General features: G+C 33.9%; 1 long non-coding RNA gene across 4 annotated transcripts; it reads left to right on the top strand.

Annotated features, from left to right (window-relative positions):
• The first annotated feature begins 2,992 nt into the window (after positions 1-2,992).
• Positions 2,993-5,454, top strand: LOC136227078 (uncharacterized). Of its 4 annotated transcripts, none has more exons than XR_010687970.1 (6): positions 2,993-3,133; positions 4,018-4,155; positions 4,563-4,634; positions 4,709-4,763; positions 4,877-4,933; positions 5,220-5,454. It is a non-coding gene; the product is annotated as an uncharacterized lncRNA (long non-coding RNA). The 4 variants fall into 4 exon arrangements; XR_010687969.1 differs by having other exon boundaries at positions 3,952-4,155; XR_010687968.1 differs by having other exon boundaries at positions 3,265-4,155.
• Positions 5,455-19,498: the final 14,044 nt, after the last annotated feature.

The raw sequence follows: 19,498 nt of genomic DNA, 5'->3' as shown, positions 1-19,498 counted from the left end.
TGTCTACTTGTTATAGCATGTTAGGCATGTTCCTAAATCTCCATTACTATGTATTATGTCACTTGGCTTGTTATGCTTATGGAAAAGTGTTTAACATGGTGATAAAGTTGTATGATTCTAACAACACAAGTTTATGACTAAGCTTGTGGTGATAGTATCATACACTTCATCACCATGATAACTTCATCATGAACTGTACAATCCAAGTGGCAGGTACATAGTGGTGGCTTTATGATGCTATGAGAACAAGTTTTAGACATGCACAAATAAGTTGTCTATTTGTTATAACATGTTAGACATACTCTTAAAGCTGAAAATGTTATGAAACCATTCAGGATGGTGATGAGATAAGTTTATAATATACCTTCCACTTGGCTTGTTATCTGATTGAAACCATTCAGGATGTTGATGGGTTTTCGATGCTATCAGCATAAGTTATGAACTTGATATTATGTTTAGGAAGGTAGCTAATCATGCATACTCTTAAAGCTGAAAATGATGAACTTGGCTGATTCTTTTCTATTTTAACATGAGTTATGCTGATGAGACATATGTTTCATGTCAATTTAGCATGTTATGTGTTATGTGTCTATGTATGAAGCATGTTGGCTTGTTTTATGTTCTGTTTATGAAGTAACTAATTCAGGAATAGACATATGTTTCATATCAATTTAGCATGTTATGTGTTAGGAAGTAGAACTGATTCAATTTAATAGACATAAACGAATAAGTTGACTACTTTGTTATAGCATGTTATGATCCACTTGAATATACATATATATGTCTACTTGAATAAGTTGTCTACTTTGTATTGCCTATCAAAAAAGGATAGCGTGCAAGGGGGCATTATGATGTGACGTGCGAATATCGTACAGGGGGCGTGATGCGCGAATAGAAAGGAGATTTTGATGCTAAAGAAACACTGGAGCTGGATGGATGGAGTGGAGTACTGGAGGGACATGTAGCCAACATTGAAGATCAGATTGATTACCAAGTACATTTGTAATCAGTAATCATTTTGTTCTTCAAGAATGGCTCTATGCCCATACAATAGTCCACACCATCCAGCTCAGTGTTTCTTTGGCATCCAAATCTCATTTCTTCAAGAATGTGCAGATGGTAAACAAGGATATCAGGATGATGGGGAACCATTAGAGTTAAATGGCGTCGAATACTGGAGGGGCATGGATCCAACATTGAAGATCAGATTGATTACCAAGTACATTTGTAATCAGTAATCATTCTGTTCTTCAAGATTGGCTCTATGTCCATCCAGTAGTCCACACCATCTAACTCAATGGTTGCCCATCATCCAAATTTCCTTGTTATTCGCACATCACGCCCCCCTTTGTACACTATTCACACATCACATCATAATGCTCCGCTTGCTTGCTATTTGCACATCATATATCCACTGCATGCTCTTCAGTCCATCTCCTGGCAGTTGCTACATAACCTGCCCTGTTGCTGATGTATCGTTCAGCAATTCGCTCTCGGCCAGGAAATGGCCCATCAATTAAGGGCTCTACCAGCAGTCCATAAATATTCCACAGCAGCTATAAAATGCATAGATAAATTAAATTAGACCCCAAACATGAGTAGATAAACTAGACCCTAAACATGAATAGATAAATTTACGGGTAAAAAATACATAGATTTATATCTTACCGTGGCAATACTATGGGCAAGGCGATCAAGTAGCTGGGGCATAGAAACATGCCCCAAGGGACCGATATTAGGATGGTAAATTTTGGTCCTGAATATGACCTGCGAACAATAGTAATATCATGAGTGTATTTACAAAGATATGAACTGATTTATGTGTGTTAACAAGTTTATGCATGTTCTTACAACCGGAGGTGTGGAGGGGAAATCGACAGGGAATTCCATGTCGACTATGAATACACCTCCTTCATAAGGGGTGTTTGGAGGGCCATTCATCACGGCAGTCCATTGCCGCCGGTCAGGACCATATATATTGACAAGCCACCTGGGTGCCTCATATCGGAGTTGGTCAATGTGAAACTCAACATTACGATAGAGGTTCCTTACAAGTCTATCCATGCTCGAAATAACAAACTGTAAGTATAGTGTTAGGTTACCCTGGGTGACTATTGAGAATTGGTAAACGCTTCCTATTTATAATGTGGGTGGGTAAGTGAAGGGTCTCAGAATGGAGAAAGGGTAAAAGGAAATTAATTAGGTCTATCTGTATACAGTATGTAATTAATGAGCATCATCAATTGGTTTTGCAGATATCAAGACTTTGGGGATTCTAGGAGATGATGATTTAGATATGCTTCAGTTCAAGTTGGATTTGGCTTTCCAATCAACACCACCATGCCTCTGACTATATATACAGATTTGGATATGTACATTAATTGCTTTTTTTTTACTCTACATTCATTCAGTTATTTGTGTAGTTCAAATGTAAACAGATTATGAGCATTAGTCTCCAATAAAATTAAAATCATTGATATACAGAAATTCTTGTTCATTTGATAATTATTGTTCATTTCCAGAATCATTCGAAGAAGAAGGCAATGAGTGACTTTTACGTTTAAAAAAATATCATCTAAACAACAATAAAAAGACATTAAATTAAAAGAATCTGTTATCTAAAATAAATCTCTTGACATGATTGATTAAGACCTATGCCATCTGATACAAGTTACTACGACAGAAATTATTATAAAAACTGTCACCGCGAATACCAATATGCACTACAAGTGGAGTTATTCACCGACAAATTTAAGACCTATACCATCTGAGTGACAATTTTCGTACCCCAATTACCAACCCGTTTTGTAGGTGATTTGTATTGTCGGTGATGACACCAACAAGTGGAGTTATTCACCGACAAATTTAAGTGTAGGAGACTAAAAAGAAAAAATAAAAAAAAATTATAATTTTAACAGAATAAAAAAATAAAAGAAAACTTTGGACTATATATATAGTATTTTATTACTTTCTTCTAAACCCTAACCTCATACCTCGTTATAGCAGGAGAACGCCCCACACCCAAATCTCCTCCTTGCCATCATCATCGGCGCCTCTTCCCTGCCTTACCTCATGGTTTCAGACTGTTAGGTCACCTCTGCACCATCTTATCTCCATGATCTATTCTCTCCAGGTACGTTTTACCTTTCTCTCTTTTGGACTGCTGCAATGGCGGAGATGGATACGTATAATAGGGTTTAGGGTTCATCATATATCCGTTTATGGCTATTTTTCCCCAATTTATGTGCTTTCCTGTATTTTCAGTTAATATACTCTTTCACTGCTTCTATTTGCTCCTTCGAAGTTGCTCTGCGCTGGTCTGCTTTCCTCTGTTCAGATAATCTTTAACCTTATTCTGTTAATCTCTTCCTTTGTTTGGGTTGGCTGCCGTATTTGCTTAAATAAATGACTTAATTCACAGAGTAATCATTGTTGTTGGTATTGATTGTTATTTGATATCTATTTATGAATGTTTATTGTTGAGGGTTCAACTGCTGTTGAATAGAGTTAATAGCAAATAAATGGTATTCATTCTTGTGGGATTATCTGATATAATTGCCAAATTTGTATGCTAACTCCATGTTTGCTGTGTTTAAGAGCTCAATTAATTGCTTCACCTCTAAATCATACATTATATTTTTCAAGGTTATGCTAGAACGAATCAAATTTTGGATTTCAACTGTCAGAACCCCTCAATGATGCCAGACTTATGTCATGTACAAATAAAAACATAATTTAGTTCTAAACAGATTGTTTAAGCATCTTAAGCACCTTTTAAGATCTAGCATAATTTAGGTGCAATTTGAAGACTGAACATTGTTACTTTTCAATATTGAGTCATACGGGAAGTGTTAATTAATTACACTATAGGGTTGTTTGGTCCATTTTTTGTTGTTTTAATGCATTTGGGTAGCCTTTATACAATTTGGTTTTGTTTTGGGACTTGTGGAGGTAGTTTTGTTAACAAATAACATGACCTGATGGAATCTCTCCCCAACATCTTGGTATCGGCCTCAGATCCAAGAAAGGAATGAGAAATCGTCAAGGATGACTTCTTTGTTGGCGAAACGAAGGGCGCTGCAACGCAGGCGCCTGTGATTCTCTGAGCCGGTCTGGATTTCCAATGCTTCGGGAAACAGGTCGAGGGTGGACTAGGTAATTGAACTTTAAGGATAGCCTCAAGTTTGTTTCCTCTCCTGCTAGGAGGAGCTTTTTGCACATGTTTTATACTTTGGCATGTCATTTTTACACATTATATGACTACTTAGCACTAAAAAAACATAGAAAATATATAACCATAACTAGCATGCGTGATATATTCTGATTTTGGATAATCTAGTCAGCATAGTTTTTCTTGTTTTGATAATCTATATTTTGATTTCGCTTCATTTTCTAAATGCTCCGTTCATTTTTAATCAAATTTGACATATATGCCGACTTATTGATGATATTGGGATAGCGCTGAGACTCCACAATTATTAATTGCTGATGGCATAATTTTAGTTCAGCTAATGTTTAATTATTGTTTGTCAATTACTTGATATAAGCTCATCTGCTTGCAGAAGTCCTAAGTTGAGAAGGCTTAGCTGAAGCAGAAAAACTCCATAATAACAGATGAAAATTGTCTAAAAGCGGTAAAGTGTAAATTGGACTGAACAATTTTCTTTTATTGGGATGAATATAAAAACTATATTTCTCTGCATTGTAGGAGGAAAAAAGCTTGCAATGGAATATGTGTTCTATTATCACCATGGAATCGACAGGTTTAAATTTGTAAATTTTCTTTTAACTGATGTTATATATTAATGGAAATACATGAAAATGGAGATGCAATAAATTTCAAAAAAGCTAAACAACCTAATTACTCATCTTGCAGTTTGGAGTGTTTGGTATATGTGATGGGCATGGTCGCATTTGCTGATTCTACTAGGAAGTTAGTGTTCTTACTTCATTTTGTAATTGTCTGCATTATATAGATTGAATTTCACATCTTTGTTTTTTTTTATCAATGAGAACTAAATTCTAAAGAACTTTTGGTCATGATGTGTGTTTATTTATTTTATTTTTTTTACAACTGACGGGGTTTGAACCAATGACCCATATATCTCATAGTAAAAGATAATGAAGTTGATAGTATGTTCATGGACATTGAAAGCACCTTTCATCATTAGGTAATGTGCTAGAAAATATCAGACTCAATTTTATTTTCATATATGCAGGTCAGTCAGCTTGGAGCTACAGCTCAAAACTATCAGGCTGCTACTCAAAATGCATCGTCCAATTCGTTTGTTCCAGAGCTGCAAAGTAATGTAATATGTAAGTTATATTATTGTGCACAAAAAGTTTGAACCAGGATTAGAAAATGGGTTGTCCTTATGACATTTACAAGAACTCTATTTTAGCTCTTCATATGTAAATTTTTGATTTGGTAATGGAATATATTTTGTTGGGTAATTTGTTGTCTTAGAAAATGGGTTATCCTTATAACTTTGTTTGAATATTGTAGATTCAAATTATGGGTTTTATTATAATTCATATGTTGTATATATATATTTTTTTTTTGAGTTCCCTTCAATCCAAATTAATTAATTAAAATTAAATGTAAAAATAATTTTTAAAATAATCCATAATTACCGACGCAATTGCCGACTCAAATCTGTAGTTAATTATTTAAATAAATATTATGAAAAATAAATCAACGACATACATGCGTCCGTGATGATGTCGGAGTGTTTGGAATCACAGAGGCAAAACTCCGAAAGTGGCTTTTAATGAGAAGAAAAATTATCATTAAAAGTCCAAATATTCTCATGAAAGAGTTTTTAATGAGAATTATTACTCTCATGGCTCCCTTCATTACAGGGGTCCTTACTAAAAGTAATTATGAGAATAAAATTCATTTTCATTATCATCATATATAATGAGAATAATTATTCTAATTAGAATTTTTTATAATAATAAAAACTCTTCTCGTTAAATTGTTTATAATAATTAGAAATATTCTCATTAATTTTTTATATAATAATTAAAAATCTTCTCATTAAATCTTTTTATAATGATACAAAAACCCATCATTAAAGATTTTATCATGATAAAAAAAATATTCACGTTATATAATAATATTTTGCTTATTAATTATAAGAATACAATTCAATAATAGATTATAAAACAAAGTTCCATTTCAATTCACTAAAAAGAAAGAGACACAACTTGGAGAAACCAAATGCATTACATGAGCAACACATAGCTTGGATTTACATATTGGTAATCCAAGTTTTAGTATCAGAAGACACTATTATTTCCAAATAGTGCAGAGAATTTCAAATGAACATTCTTGAGGACCTCAAATTGGAAACAACAGAACCACTTCGAGCACATCCCAATCAGGTGAAAATAGACAAGAATTGTATGTAACTAGTGAAAAAAGCCTGTCTGAATCACATCAACCACTTATACTGGATTTAGGACTGTCAATTGCAGCCGATTGAGTTTCACGTATAAGGTTAGGATTGGCAAAAGAACACATAGATTACCTTATTGAAGCTATAATCCAAAGGAATAGTTTTCATTAATCATTTAACCTCAATGCCATTAAACATGACAACGAAAGTAAAAGAAGAAGCTTAAGATTGAACAGAGAAAGGAAAAGAAGAAGCAAAAGAACACATAGATTACCTGATTGAAACTATCATCCAAAGGAATAGATTTCATTAATCACTAACATATAATCCAGATATTCTCTTCCCTTCTAACCCAGCTCCCTTATAATAAAAGCTCATGAATTTGGCTTATTACTTACAATAAATGACAAAACAAGGAAAGGATAAATTCAATAAAGCATGACTCATTAAACATTGTGCTCATGCATCCAATTTTTTGTTTTTAACTTGCAATTAGAAAATTTTAATCTCATTCTATTCTCGTTTCATGTAGCTGAAAAGGGAAAAGGCAAACTAAACATCAACATGACATCATAACTGAACCAATTGTTTAACTGCCCTGCAATTTCAGAATCTTGAAAAGACAGAAAGAGTGTATCATTTGTATTTGTATATATTTTTATCATAACAGAGAAAGGAAAAAAGATAAGTTGAAGTACCAATTGTGATTTTTAGGAGCGGCTCATTCCCAGCAGCGCTGGCTCGCTCCTCAGTAAGGTCGTTTAAGGTAGTGAGCTCCCTTGGAATTGACCTAGTGGCACACTTCACCAGTTAAGTCCTGAGTGGCCTCTTAGCAAGTAGTACAATAATCTCACTGAGAGAAATATAATAAAAACATCCTACTTTACCACACATATGATGAAGGCAAATGAACAAAGTTCAGAATTAAAAGAAATTTGGATTGAAAATCAATTATAGGTATAAACTCAGTGGGCAGTTCAATGTTCACATTGCAAAACGCATACATATATATAAAATACCTAAAAACCAGAACTTGCTTACTATTGTTGATGATAGAGAAGTTAAAAAGTGGTTCAAATCAGAAAACTCACTTATGATCCTACTTTTGCTGCTCCAATTGCTTTAGCAAGAACCTCTGTCTATGTATATAACAACTCTTTTTCCGGGAACCTCGTGGGAGACTAGTCGAATCAAGCAATACAAGCGCTGGAGTCAGTGGGGTCTCTTGCGCATCCAAAACCCGAGACCATTAGACAAAAAATGTAGCACCTTTGATTGAAGAGTTGAGCCCTTCACATACGATGAAATAGAAAATTGCTCTGTTTCCAATATAATGAAATAGAATCATTCACCATTAGCATAAAAAAACAAAAACGACAAAAGATAGTATCAAAATTCTCAAAATCAACTCAACTGAACTTCTATAAGAAGAGAAATAATGGAAGTACATAGCATGAATAATCATAGAAGGAAAAAGTGCTCAAATCAATATGATAAGAAACTTATTTTCCTAGGCAAGCATGAAAAACTTGAAAAATTCACTCAATAAAAAATTTCAATCCATTGGACAATAATAATAGTTGTCATTGACCTTAAAATGCATACAATATCGAACTAACAGATTGAAGTGGTAAAATATACTTGGCTGTCTATATTCTTATCATGCCAGCAGTAACACAAACAGAACTTGATGATTATGCACCGTTTAATTGAAGAGCTTACTTCTTCATATGGAACTCCAAAGCAGATGTAGGAGGTGCTGAAATCCCACCCAACATATGACTGGCCTGCTTGATGAACGGATACTTCTTCATATCTACACCATATACAAGTTCAAAGAGAAATTAATTTCATATCCACAATGGGAAGGAAATGTAACACATATAGCAAATAAATACGGATATCAATAATATTATTACTTTTATTATACTCTGTCTCTGTCTCATCCATTAACTTGTTTTCTATTGGACTTGCAATGTTGTACACCACTAAGCACTAGGTAGGTAGCCTAGTTTCTCCATTTACTCTTTATGCATCTTTGTCCATTCATTCATATGCATGTCTATTGTCTAATCTTTTCTATCAACCAAACAAATCTAAGTTAGTCCTGACCAAACAAATGCTTCCCAAATGGTAGCTATTTCTCAATTATACTTAACTAGCTCATTAGTTACAATACAGTTACAATGAGTACAAAATTGTTCATATGGAATCTAAAAGGGCATTGAATCGAATTCCATTCAATAAACCATAGCTTAATTGGGATGTTTTGTTGCTACATTATGAAAATGGAAGCTTGATCACAGGATGTAACTCCAACTTAAGTACTGATTCAGCACTGCATTCTGAATCAGAACAGACCAGAACAATACCATAATTCTGGGTTTAAAAGAACAACCTAAGCCTCTTTCATTTAACTCCAACTTAACTAATATTGCTTTTAAGCCTATCATTTTTCTTCAGAAAAGAATGTTATAGTATATATTATGCTCCTTATAAACCAACATATATAGTAAAGTAGATTGTTCCAGTGACCAACTTCCAATGATCAGGCCATTTACCACACGAATGTTCTTATATCAACTCAGGGTAGTGAGCTTCATCTTAATTTGTATTTAGGCTTCCACCTATTTCCTTGAAAGGAAAGGCTAAAACTCCAATCTTCGAACTCAAAATTTGATGTCGTGCACTATCGCAGCTCTTATCCTATATAATGATCTATTTTTCTGGGGCCTTCGCCCACGGTTTGAAAGCAGGCTGTAAAAAGAAAGAAGCCAAGAAGGCAGCCCTCTCGAACGGATGGATCCGCTGATAAGTGCGAAAAAACAAATGAAGGAGGCAGGGAAGTAAGTCTTTTAAGAACATAATAAGGGCTGCACCCAGAGCGTAGTCCCTTACCGTGGAAACAGAAGTAAATAAACCTTTTCGACAGTCCCATGATTTGAACTGATGGGATCCTAAAGAGTCTGATGAAGAGATATTGCATATGGATAACCCACAAAATAGGATACCTGACAAGAATGGCAAGCTCAACACCAAAGGGTTAGGCTTTACAGGTAAGGAAGAGGTCGACCTATAAACTGGAATACAGATTCTTACCCTATATATGACGATTGATTGTGCTCAACAATTCGAATGAAGCCTATGTTTCAGACACAAAGGATGATGAAATCCCAGCACGCTACATTTTAGTTATGCCTACACTAGAAAAGTAGGAGGAAGGATACCCAAGACCACGATTGACAAGCTATAAAACATCTAGGCACTGAAAGTAATCCAGAGCTCACATACCTCATCAAGGAACTCACTTCCGAGGAAAGAGAACCGTAGATTTAACTATTGGTATGGAACAAAGATTGTTTTTTGTTTAGAACTGCAAGCAGATGCTCGGGTTGGACCCTAACATTGCAGTACACAGGCTAGGGTTGCCTATAGACTAATCCCCTATAAAAAGGCCCTGATGAGTTCAAGAAAGCAAGCAGCCTCAAAGCCCAATAGAGAGCCTACTGACCCTGCTGTGCTGCTAACAAGCCGGTCATCTTTGGCAGAGTAAGACCTCCCCATCACGTAGGATCGGATAAGCAAGCTTCCCTCTATGCATAAGTGCTAATTCCTCTAGAGCCAATCACAATCTTTCCTTTACTTTACCAATGCATAATAGAACTAGGAAAAATAGTAAAAAAACTAAAATACTCAAAGACTTCAAGTGCTCTTGCTATCACTGATAGCAATCTCCTTCCAAGCGAGCTTGCATTGCAGGCCATGTGCTTGTCTTGGTTCTCCTTTCCTAATGCTTGCGAAAGAGAAAGAAATTCGAGAGAAAATACCCAACTACTGTCAGTCAGCTTTCCAATGAAAGATGAAAGTTCACTATTAAAAGAAACTAAAATATGTATGAATTGTAGTATCTTCACATAGAGAAAGTGTACCTTCTTTATTAGTTAAACATCACAAGATCTTCCATAGGTCAATTCTACTAAAGCTGGAATCATCTACACCAACAATTCTTTCTAGATTCCTTCAGAGAATTTCACTATTACCCTGGAAAAACAACTAATTAGAACCTAAAATAAACTTAAAACCCATCTTCTATAACACACGATTCAGCCATTGAAATCACACGCAACAAAGCAGCAGAACGAAAAAAATCAAAAATAAAAATAAAAGGATACTAGCAGAACGAGTATATTCTTAGGTTCAGGTTCTCTACACCAGTATATGCTTAGTCAGGTAGGGGTCCTCCAAGGACTCGGTCCCCATATAGAATCCCCAATATTCAGGGGGTAAATGTTCTAATATTAAAACAGTAGCTAATAAAGAATGTGAATCTTACTTTGTTCAATGAAGGGTGTTCGAATAGATCAAGTAATAGAGAAATTACCAGGTCGAGGCAATTCATTTGAGCATTCATCAAGCCAACTACCACAAGCGAGAACCCAATCGAAGAGAAATGATTAATCGAATCTCTGTGATGGAATGTGAAAAGTACGATGAAATCGATTGAGATTGAAAATAAAATGAAGATGACCTAGATTTAGAAGAGCAATCGTGGATGGTGTGTTTGGGGGAAATCAATTGGCACTGAAAATTGTTAGGTTTTCTGAAATAGTACCGTAAAGCCATGGATTGAGGTGTACAAATTTTCCTAGCTTTTGTAGAATTAGGTTGAGCTTTTGGAATAAGGGTTTTGTTTAAAGCTTTTGGAATTTGTCTAAGCTTATTTGGGAATGAAAATTGGGGCAAATTTTTTGGAAGGATTTTTTGGAGTATAGGGCGCGATAACTCAATATTTGGGGGAGGGAATACTTGCGGCACTTCAAAAATTTTGGGGAAATTATTTAAAGAATAATGAAAAAATGAAATTATTAAATTGGTAAAAAGTATGTATTAATGAGAATAAAATAAAATAAAATTTATGGAATAAAATGTTTTGATATTAATAATAAAACATATAATATATTCTCATGAAATTTTTTTTTCTCATTATTCTCATTGATTTTTTCTCACTAATACCCAGTTTTTTTTTTTTTTTGTAGTGTGTGTCTAATACATTTTCCATTTAGCTATGTTGATGGTATGACCACTCTTTTTTAAAACCCTAACCTTAGTTTATTGAATTTGGGGGTTTTATTTATAATTATTGTTGATTGATTTCTACGCATGTTAATTGTTTCATTTGTACAGTCAGTTCCTTGATTCGTATGGAACATTGAATTTGGAGGATGAACTCACGATTGAAGAAGATCATACCCACACAACAGTAGTCTCTTTCATTTTCTTTTTACTTTAATTTCAAGAACTCACACTCCTACATACTTTGCTGTTTTTCTCTGGTAATCAATACAATCTCCTACTTTTTATGTCCGTCCTCTCAAGCCTACGCTATTTCTTCATCTTTGAATTTCTTTATATCTACTTAATACTGGCATTAACATAACTATTATGGTTGAGTATGATATGATGACATTTGGGATAAAGGTATCAACTTTCATATATTCAAGAATTTCAAGTATATACAGATATACAAGACTCCTTCTTTGGCTCCCATGGACACGGATGAACTCTTAAACTTAGCCCTCCCTTTGACTCTTTAGATTGCAGTTAGTAAGTAGTTCATGGTAGATTTCTCACATTGATTGAGATGCGATGCGATGCTTCTTAATCTTCTGTTTTTGTGTTCCATGAAATGTCATTTTTAATTGCCTGAGTTTCCTTTCTTGCTTCATTATAGGGGCTTTATGTTTTCGGTTAATATACAATTGATTTCAGTTCTTTGTAAACTCTGATCTCTATGCATTTTTTTTCTAACTTCTTATTTGGCCGATATACTTCTTTCTTTGTCTCTCTTTTTTTTAGGAAAATGAAGCAGAAATAAACTGTTGATTAATGTAGCTCTTCAAGTATTATAGTGTAAAAGTTGAAGCTTGAGTCTAGTAAGAAAGTAAGACTCAATAGAATGAAACTTCTCTTAATCATTCATTTGAAGGAGTCTTACATATATATAGTGATGTTTAGAGTGTTCTAGAAACTAGATTATAGTTGGATACATTAGAGCATTCTAGATACATACACTTACAACTATACAAATCTCATAATATCTAGACTCTTCTGCATTCTTCTTAACTTTGAGACTAACCAAAAAGTACAACAAATAGACTACATAAAAAAACAAAATTATCTAGGAAAAATCTCACTTTTGCTGTCATAAACTTGAAAAAGTTTGAGGAGCTAGCAAAAGCAGAATTAGCTGCAGCAATTGCAAGTGAGAAGGCAGCACAGATTGAAAAACAATGACACTATATTGCTGCTAAATTGTTCTTAATGACACTAGGACTGCAGAACTTGTTATGTGCATCAACTTTAGAAGCTTTCTGTTGATATCAACAATGAATCTACGAGTATCTTCATTTGATTTAGTAAATGGCTATTGTTTTATTGGATTACTTTTATTGGTAACATTTGTTATTTTTCATACTAAGGATGTTAGTGTTCACAGTTTCACTAGATGTTATATGCATCATATTTGGGGACTTCTGAAGTTAATGATTTGCTTATGTATAAATTTAAACTATATGAATATCTACATGCATTTTTTGATCATTTACATTACAAATTCATTCCATAGGATGAAAATTTGGAATTCATGTCATATGGGCGTCAAAATTCCGAACTTTGTGCACTTGAATTCTCCAGAAATTTATGGAATTCATTCAATATGTATATAATTTTGGATAGTTTGCGCAAATATGTTTAGCTCAGACCTGTGATATTGAGAACAATATGCTGTTTAATTCTCCATGTGCCTGTTTAACCATATGCTTCTACCAGTGATGGTGACTTAATTATCACATTTTGACTGTAACTTCTCAATTCTGTGTAGTTGATTATTCTTATTAAAATTGGAAAGCAGAATCCCAATTTTACTTGTTTGTGCTCATTGTTTATAGTGGTAACTCTTATCATACTTTCCATAGCTGTCTTGATAGATGGTTGGATTGCCTCACCAGGCAAGGGTGGGTGGAGATCTGTGTATTCATGCATTTGTTATTTCTGGATTTTTGACCATTTGTTTTGTGCTGGTACACATCCACAATTGAAATTTTGTATGTCAAATTGGTCAACTTGTATAAGAATATTGTATCTGCAGTTTCAAAATCGACAAAGAAGAGTTCTATTCGAAAGGAAGATGTGGCAAAACTAGTTGATGATATTTACAGCCACTTATGACTTTTTGTTTTGATTTATTTATTATGACTACTGTGCTGCAGGTACAATTATATTATTGTTGTTATTTTTATATTTATCATTAGTATGATTGTAGGCAAACACTGTCTGAAACTCCTAAAACTTTTCATTTTTATTTTATTGAGTCTCCTGCACTTGTATTTTTTACTTCTAATCAAGTAACATGAAGTCCTTAATTTTTTGGCAGAAATGAACTTAAAAAAGTTTGAGGAGCTAGCAAAAGCAGAATTAGCTGCAGCAATTGCAAGTGAGAAGGCAGCACAGATTGAAAAAATTGAAAGATATCCTTTCAAGTCGTTGAAAATGAAAGTTATGGTTTAAGAGGCTGGAACTTTTTCTTTTTAATGGCACAGGAAATTTCCCTCTTTTTCTTTTATGAGCATAGAGAATAAGACCTCAAAGGTGATCTGAAGGGGCCATGATGTTGCTCGCTTCCAAAACATTGAACATGCTCATGGGTAAGCATTTCTTAATTTATCGCCAATTCCCAAACTGTTTCCTTTGGTAATTCTTATGTCAAATTTAATTTGACATGAAATACAAATGCATATATGATTGTATTATGTTCAGAATGTTCCAAGTTGAAGGAAGATTTCCCATTATTTATTTGTGTCTTTGTTTTAGCTATAAAATAAGCCTTCAAAAGTGATCCACATCAAATGGAATAACAGTGAAACAGGTTATTAGTAGTCTTAAGATCTCTTAAAATATGAATTTGAGTTCTCATGTCAAAATTGTGTTATATTATCTATATCTTTCTTATGACTAAATATGATACAAATGCAAATGATAATCGTGTCAATTCCAACTTTAGCAAGCATATGGAGATCAGTTGTCTTTGCTTTAAGATTTCATATTTGATAATCTGTTGAATCACTTCATATAGGAATTTAGCAGCTCTTGTGATCCTGTTAGCGCAGGTGGCGTGGTCTTGCACGAGTTATGGAAGTCCGCATAGAATGGACAACCCAAGTAATAGTATTAAAGGCATAGGAGAGTTTTTGTTAGGCTAAGTCAAATGTTAGTTAAAGTTATGCACATTATGGTACATTGGTAATTTTGTTGGTTTTAAGTCAAATTGCGTATATGTAAAGTTTTATGTGTGCGATTTGTGCATATTTTTGTGTATGTACACGTTTAATGTTATATATAAAGGTTATTTATATATTATTTGCATTATGTTGGGATTGCACTTTGGTTATATATACATGTTTATGAAAGAGGTAAAAAAAATAGAAAAACAACATATATGACATAGAATTGGCTGCCAACTGTCATACTAATTATATTCGAACGAAAGACATAAACTAAAACTGTCACGTGACATTCCTTAACTTGACTGATATGTCTAGATATATTGTCTTTTGAACGTTAATATTTGAGAGAATTTAATACAAATGATGTTATGTGAATTACGTTATGCCAACAGTCCGAAAACAAAAAATGCCATAACATTAACGTAACAACTTCATTTTAACTTAATATCTTGATAGATTATTTAAAAAATGGTGTCATGAGAACATATATTCAGTGACACAGTTGTTATTAGATAATCCGTATATAATTAGTGGTCAGATGACAGGTCGCTATTTGATCGCTGTCATGTGAGGTTATTACGGATGACAGAACGTGACCGTCATCTTAAGCATCAACGGCATGACAGTTTTATATCTTGCGGAATGACAGTTTTTAACCGTCATCTGAAAGACTATTTGGCGTAGTGTCTTTTGAAAATAAAGGATGGTTTCACGATCCTCTATTGAAACAGAATATCATGAAATTGCATGGGTTACATCACAGATTAGTTGGGTTGAAATGCTTCTTCCAGAATAAACACATGGAGATCAATTTTTATTTTGTGTAAGTCAAAGTTTGATCAAATGCATTTCTAGTTACAACGATGGTTGATCAGACTTCGGATGCCTTCACTACCTTTTGACACAATATCATTTTCTGTTGTTGCGAAAAAAAAAAACTACAGTTAATTAGTTTCATGTTAAGCTTCATGGGGTGATAAGCTACACAAAATAAGAATTTATAAAGGCGGTGGCGGAGGCAACTCCATAGCTTGGGGGGAGCCTCTCCGCTCTGGCGAAATCCTGAGTAAAGTACCTTCCTCCGTCAAAATTAGCGCCATCTTCTCTTCTTCCTTGGACGCCCTATGCCCAATGGAGAAGAAGAAAGGTGCCTAATCCTAATGGGCTAGACAACATTATTCTTTTTAATTAGGAAAAATTACACAGAAATTCATATTTTAAAAACTATTTATAACTATATCAAATCATAATTTTAGATTATGTTAAACTAGTAAAATCAGTACTTTTAATATATTTTAAAGATTAAAATTTATAAATTAGAAGTTTAGAATATATTTTATAGGGTTTATGATTTATGAATTGGAATTTAGAATTTTTAAATTATGTTATAAAATCATAATATATAGAAAATAATGACATGTTAAAAATTAAGTTTGATGATACGATTTAGTTATAATTTTATACTTAATTATGATATTCATGTATTTGACCATTCTTTTTAATCGGGGCTTAGCCGAACTGGTATCGTTTTGGCTTGGGGCCCTAATTAAAAAATATATGCACACTAAAACAATGTCGTTTTGGTATAGAGAATTAAAAAAAAAAAATTGTGAAGGTTTACTTTCTCACTATTCGGAAATCTTTCCTTTTTTTCTCAATCCTCCTTTTGCTTGTTTCGTTCGTCTGCTGCGCCATCCACGTCGAGGTCTGCCCTCTATCACCACCTCATTGGAGGGATATTAATTTTTTTATTCTAATGTAGGCTAAAATTAGCCCCTTTAATCTGGTATAGAGAATATAAGTTTTTTTGAACAATTGGTTATGCCCTCCACAAACTGCCAAAGGAAGGATTCCTACTTAACTACTCTACCAGTTTACTAGTTTTGATCAATGTTATATGCTTCTGGACCGGTTCGACCGATTGAACCATGAACCGATCAAGCATCCAGTCCGAACCCTTCTGATTTGTTGAACCTCAACAAGAGGCCTGGAGTTGAACTAGGACCCGATGGTCCGATCGGAAACCAATGTGATCATGGGTTTGACAATTTTTATTTTTTGTAATTTAAAAAATTAACTTCAAAAGAAATATTTTAACAAAAATAATTGAATTAGTGGTCTAACGGACCTCATTTCGGTGTGTCATTCGCGTCGCCCACGTCGTGCAGGTGCACTCCTAACCCGATGGTGCTTCGATTGCACCTCTCCCCCTAAGCGAGAGAGAGCCATGCTGGTCCTGTATAACGTGACAAGGTTAGTTCTAAGGGGGGGATAGGAACTATTTAAAATTTGTCCGTTAAGGCTGACTTCTTTTCTTTAAGAAAAGGTTTACACAGCGGCGCTAAGTAGTTTTAAGACACAAGCTTAGTCAACTGGTGACTAAGTCTGTTTCTTTCCTTGAGTCAGGAGATAGCACTTAAGTCTATTCCTGAACTCAGCTTCTTAGTGCACTCAACTCAGCGTGAGTTCGTTACTTAGTCAGTTTTATAACAAGCAATATATAAAGGAGTTTAAAGGTTAGAAATATGTTACTCAGCAGACATATCCTGGTTCGGCCTCTCCGCCTACGTCCAGTCCCCGGAACTCGTTCCGAGCTTTTTGAATCCTCTACTGAGCTCTTTAAAGGTAGAGCACATAACCTTTTACAATAGAAGCCGAGTATATAAGAGTACCTTCCTCTATTCCTCTACTCACTCCTATACCTACCGCTGAGTACTATAACCGAGTATTCAACTTCTCCTTTCTATTCTTCTAGAAATGATTGTCCTAAACAACAATTGCTAAGACACTTTAGATGAATGAAATCACTCTAGACTTTTACACAATGATTGGAATTGGTGTAAGATTTGCTTTGCTTTTCTCACAGAACTTCAAGTATGAATTTGGTCAGCGTTTCGACTTGATTGAAGATCTGCATCGAATGAAGCATTTGAAAGGCCTATTTATAGTGACACTTCAAACACCGGTGATTTCGAATTTTGAAATAACCGTTGGAGGCTAACGGCTTCCTGTCGCTTTCATTCTGGACGTGCTCAGTGTCGTTGGCCAATGAGATTCTTGTATCTTCTGTCTACGGCAGTGCTCAGCAGCTTTTCGTCAGATGAACAGAATGTTTCGACATTTATAGTAAAGTCTTCCAGACAGCTTACTGCGTCTTCTGAGCTTTACCCAAAGTGGAAATACTTTGTCTCTAAGTTGATTCCGTTCTGCCGCTGACTTGTACTTCTTGTCGTTTAACTCAGCAGCTTCATCTTGAAGCAATTGATAGAAGGCTTCTCGATCCTTCTTCATGCTGAGCTAGCGCTTTGCTTAGAACGACTGCGTTTTGTCTTCCTGGTCCGTGAGGTCTTGATCTGTTGACTTGGGCTTGACTTCCTCTTATGGGCCTTTAGGCTTTTTTTATCTTAATGTCTTATAAATCAATTAACTCAACATTGAACAAACACATTAGTGTGAATAAATCAAAGCATTTAAATTTAATGTGTTAGAATATTTTTATCATTCACATAAATAATTTTGTCAAATCAAAATCATGTGGAAAGGTGTTTCAACAAGCCATTCCCCTAGCAATTTGTTAAAGACTTATAAAGCCTATTTACTTATAAACTAGTTAAGATTCTTCTTTTCAACCTGGGATGAAAATACTTAATTTCTTTTTTTTTTTTCAGGACCGGCCTAGGGCCCAGGGCTGGAAGGAGAGCCTAAGTTTTTTTTAGGTCTCTATATATGTGTAATTTTTTTTATACATATATTAATACAATTTAGACTATAAAGAGCCCAAACAATTGATATTTTGGACTAAAAAAATGCTCAATTGATTTTTTTTGAATATAGGTTAGATGTTAATTTAAAAAAAAAAAAAATTAAAGCACTATTTGACATCTGATTTATCTAAAATTTTGTCATTCGATCTTGACTATTATTTAGTCACATTTGACACTTGATCTATCCAAATTGATGAAATTTCATCGAATTTAGATGAAGACTTACAGAATTATTATTTCATTAACAAGTAATGATATTTTTGACACTTAGACTTGATAGATTTTAATTTATAATTTGTTTTTTAATCTAATTAATTATTTCCACATAAGAAAATCCATGTGACACTTTTTTTAAGAAATATCACGTGTCAAATTCAGGTGTCAAAATATCACCAAGTGTCAAGGGATAACGATTCTATCAAGTCTTCATCAAATTTGGATGAAATTTCACAATAAGTTAGATGGCCAAATATGACCAAATAATAGGTTATGGGCTAAATAACAAATTTTTTTATAAGTCAGAAGCCAAATAGTGTTTTAAGTTGAAAAAAAATAGTAAAACATCAATCTGATTCTGAATAAATAAAGATATTTGGTGTACGTAATAATACGTTCATACAATTATTAATAATTTTTTGTTTATTATTTATTGAAATATATTTAGAAAAATTACGTTCAATTTTTATTAAAGGGGTCGCTATCTTTTATTTTGCCTAGAGCTCATAAATTGTCAGGACCGACTCTACTTTTCTTTAAAAGTATTTCAAGTGGTTCATTTTAAGCATCGATTTCTCATTCATGCATTGTCCGTTTTGAGTTTATAATATACCGTTAAAAAGATTTCATGACATAGAATACGTTGATATATTTCAAGTTATTTAAGGGGTTAAGGTACAAAAAATAACCCTAACATCTAAAATGGTGCAATTTTACCACAACATTTGTAGGCAAGAGCAATTTTACTTCTAACGTTGATAATTTGGGTAAATTTCAGACACTATTATAAAACACAAACATTTTTTTTCTTTATTTTGCACCAATTGCATATCAA

This window comes from Euphorbia lathyris, chromosome 1, assembly GCF_963576675.1.
Source record: "Euphorbia lathyris chromosome 1, ddEupLath1.1, whole genome shotgun sequence".
Lineage (NCBI taxonomy): Eukaryota > Viridiplantae > Streptophyta > Magnoliopsida > Malpighiales > Euphorbiaceae > Euphorbia > Euphorbia lathyris.
Note: the sequence above shows the minus strand (reverse complement) of the source record. Positions and strands in the feature narration are given on the sequence as shown.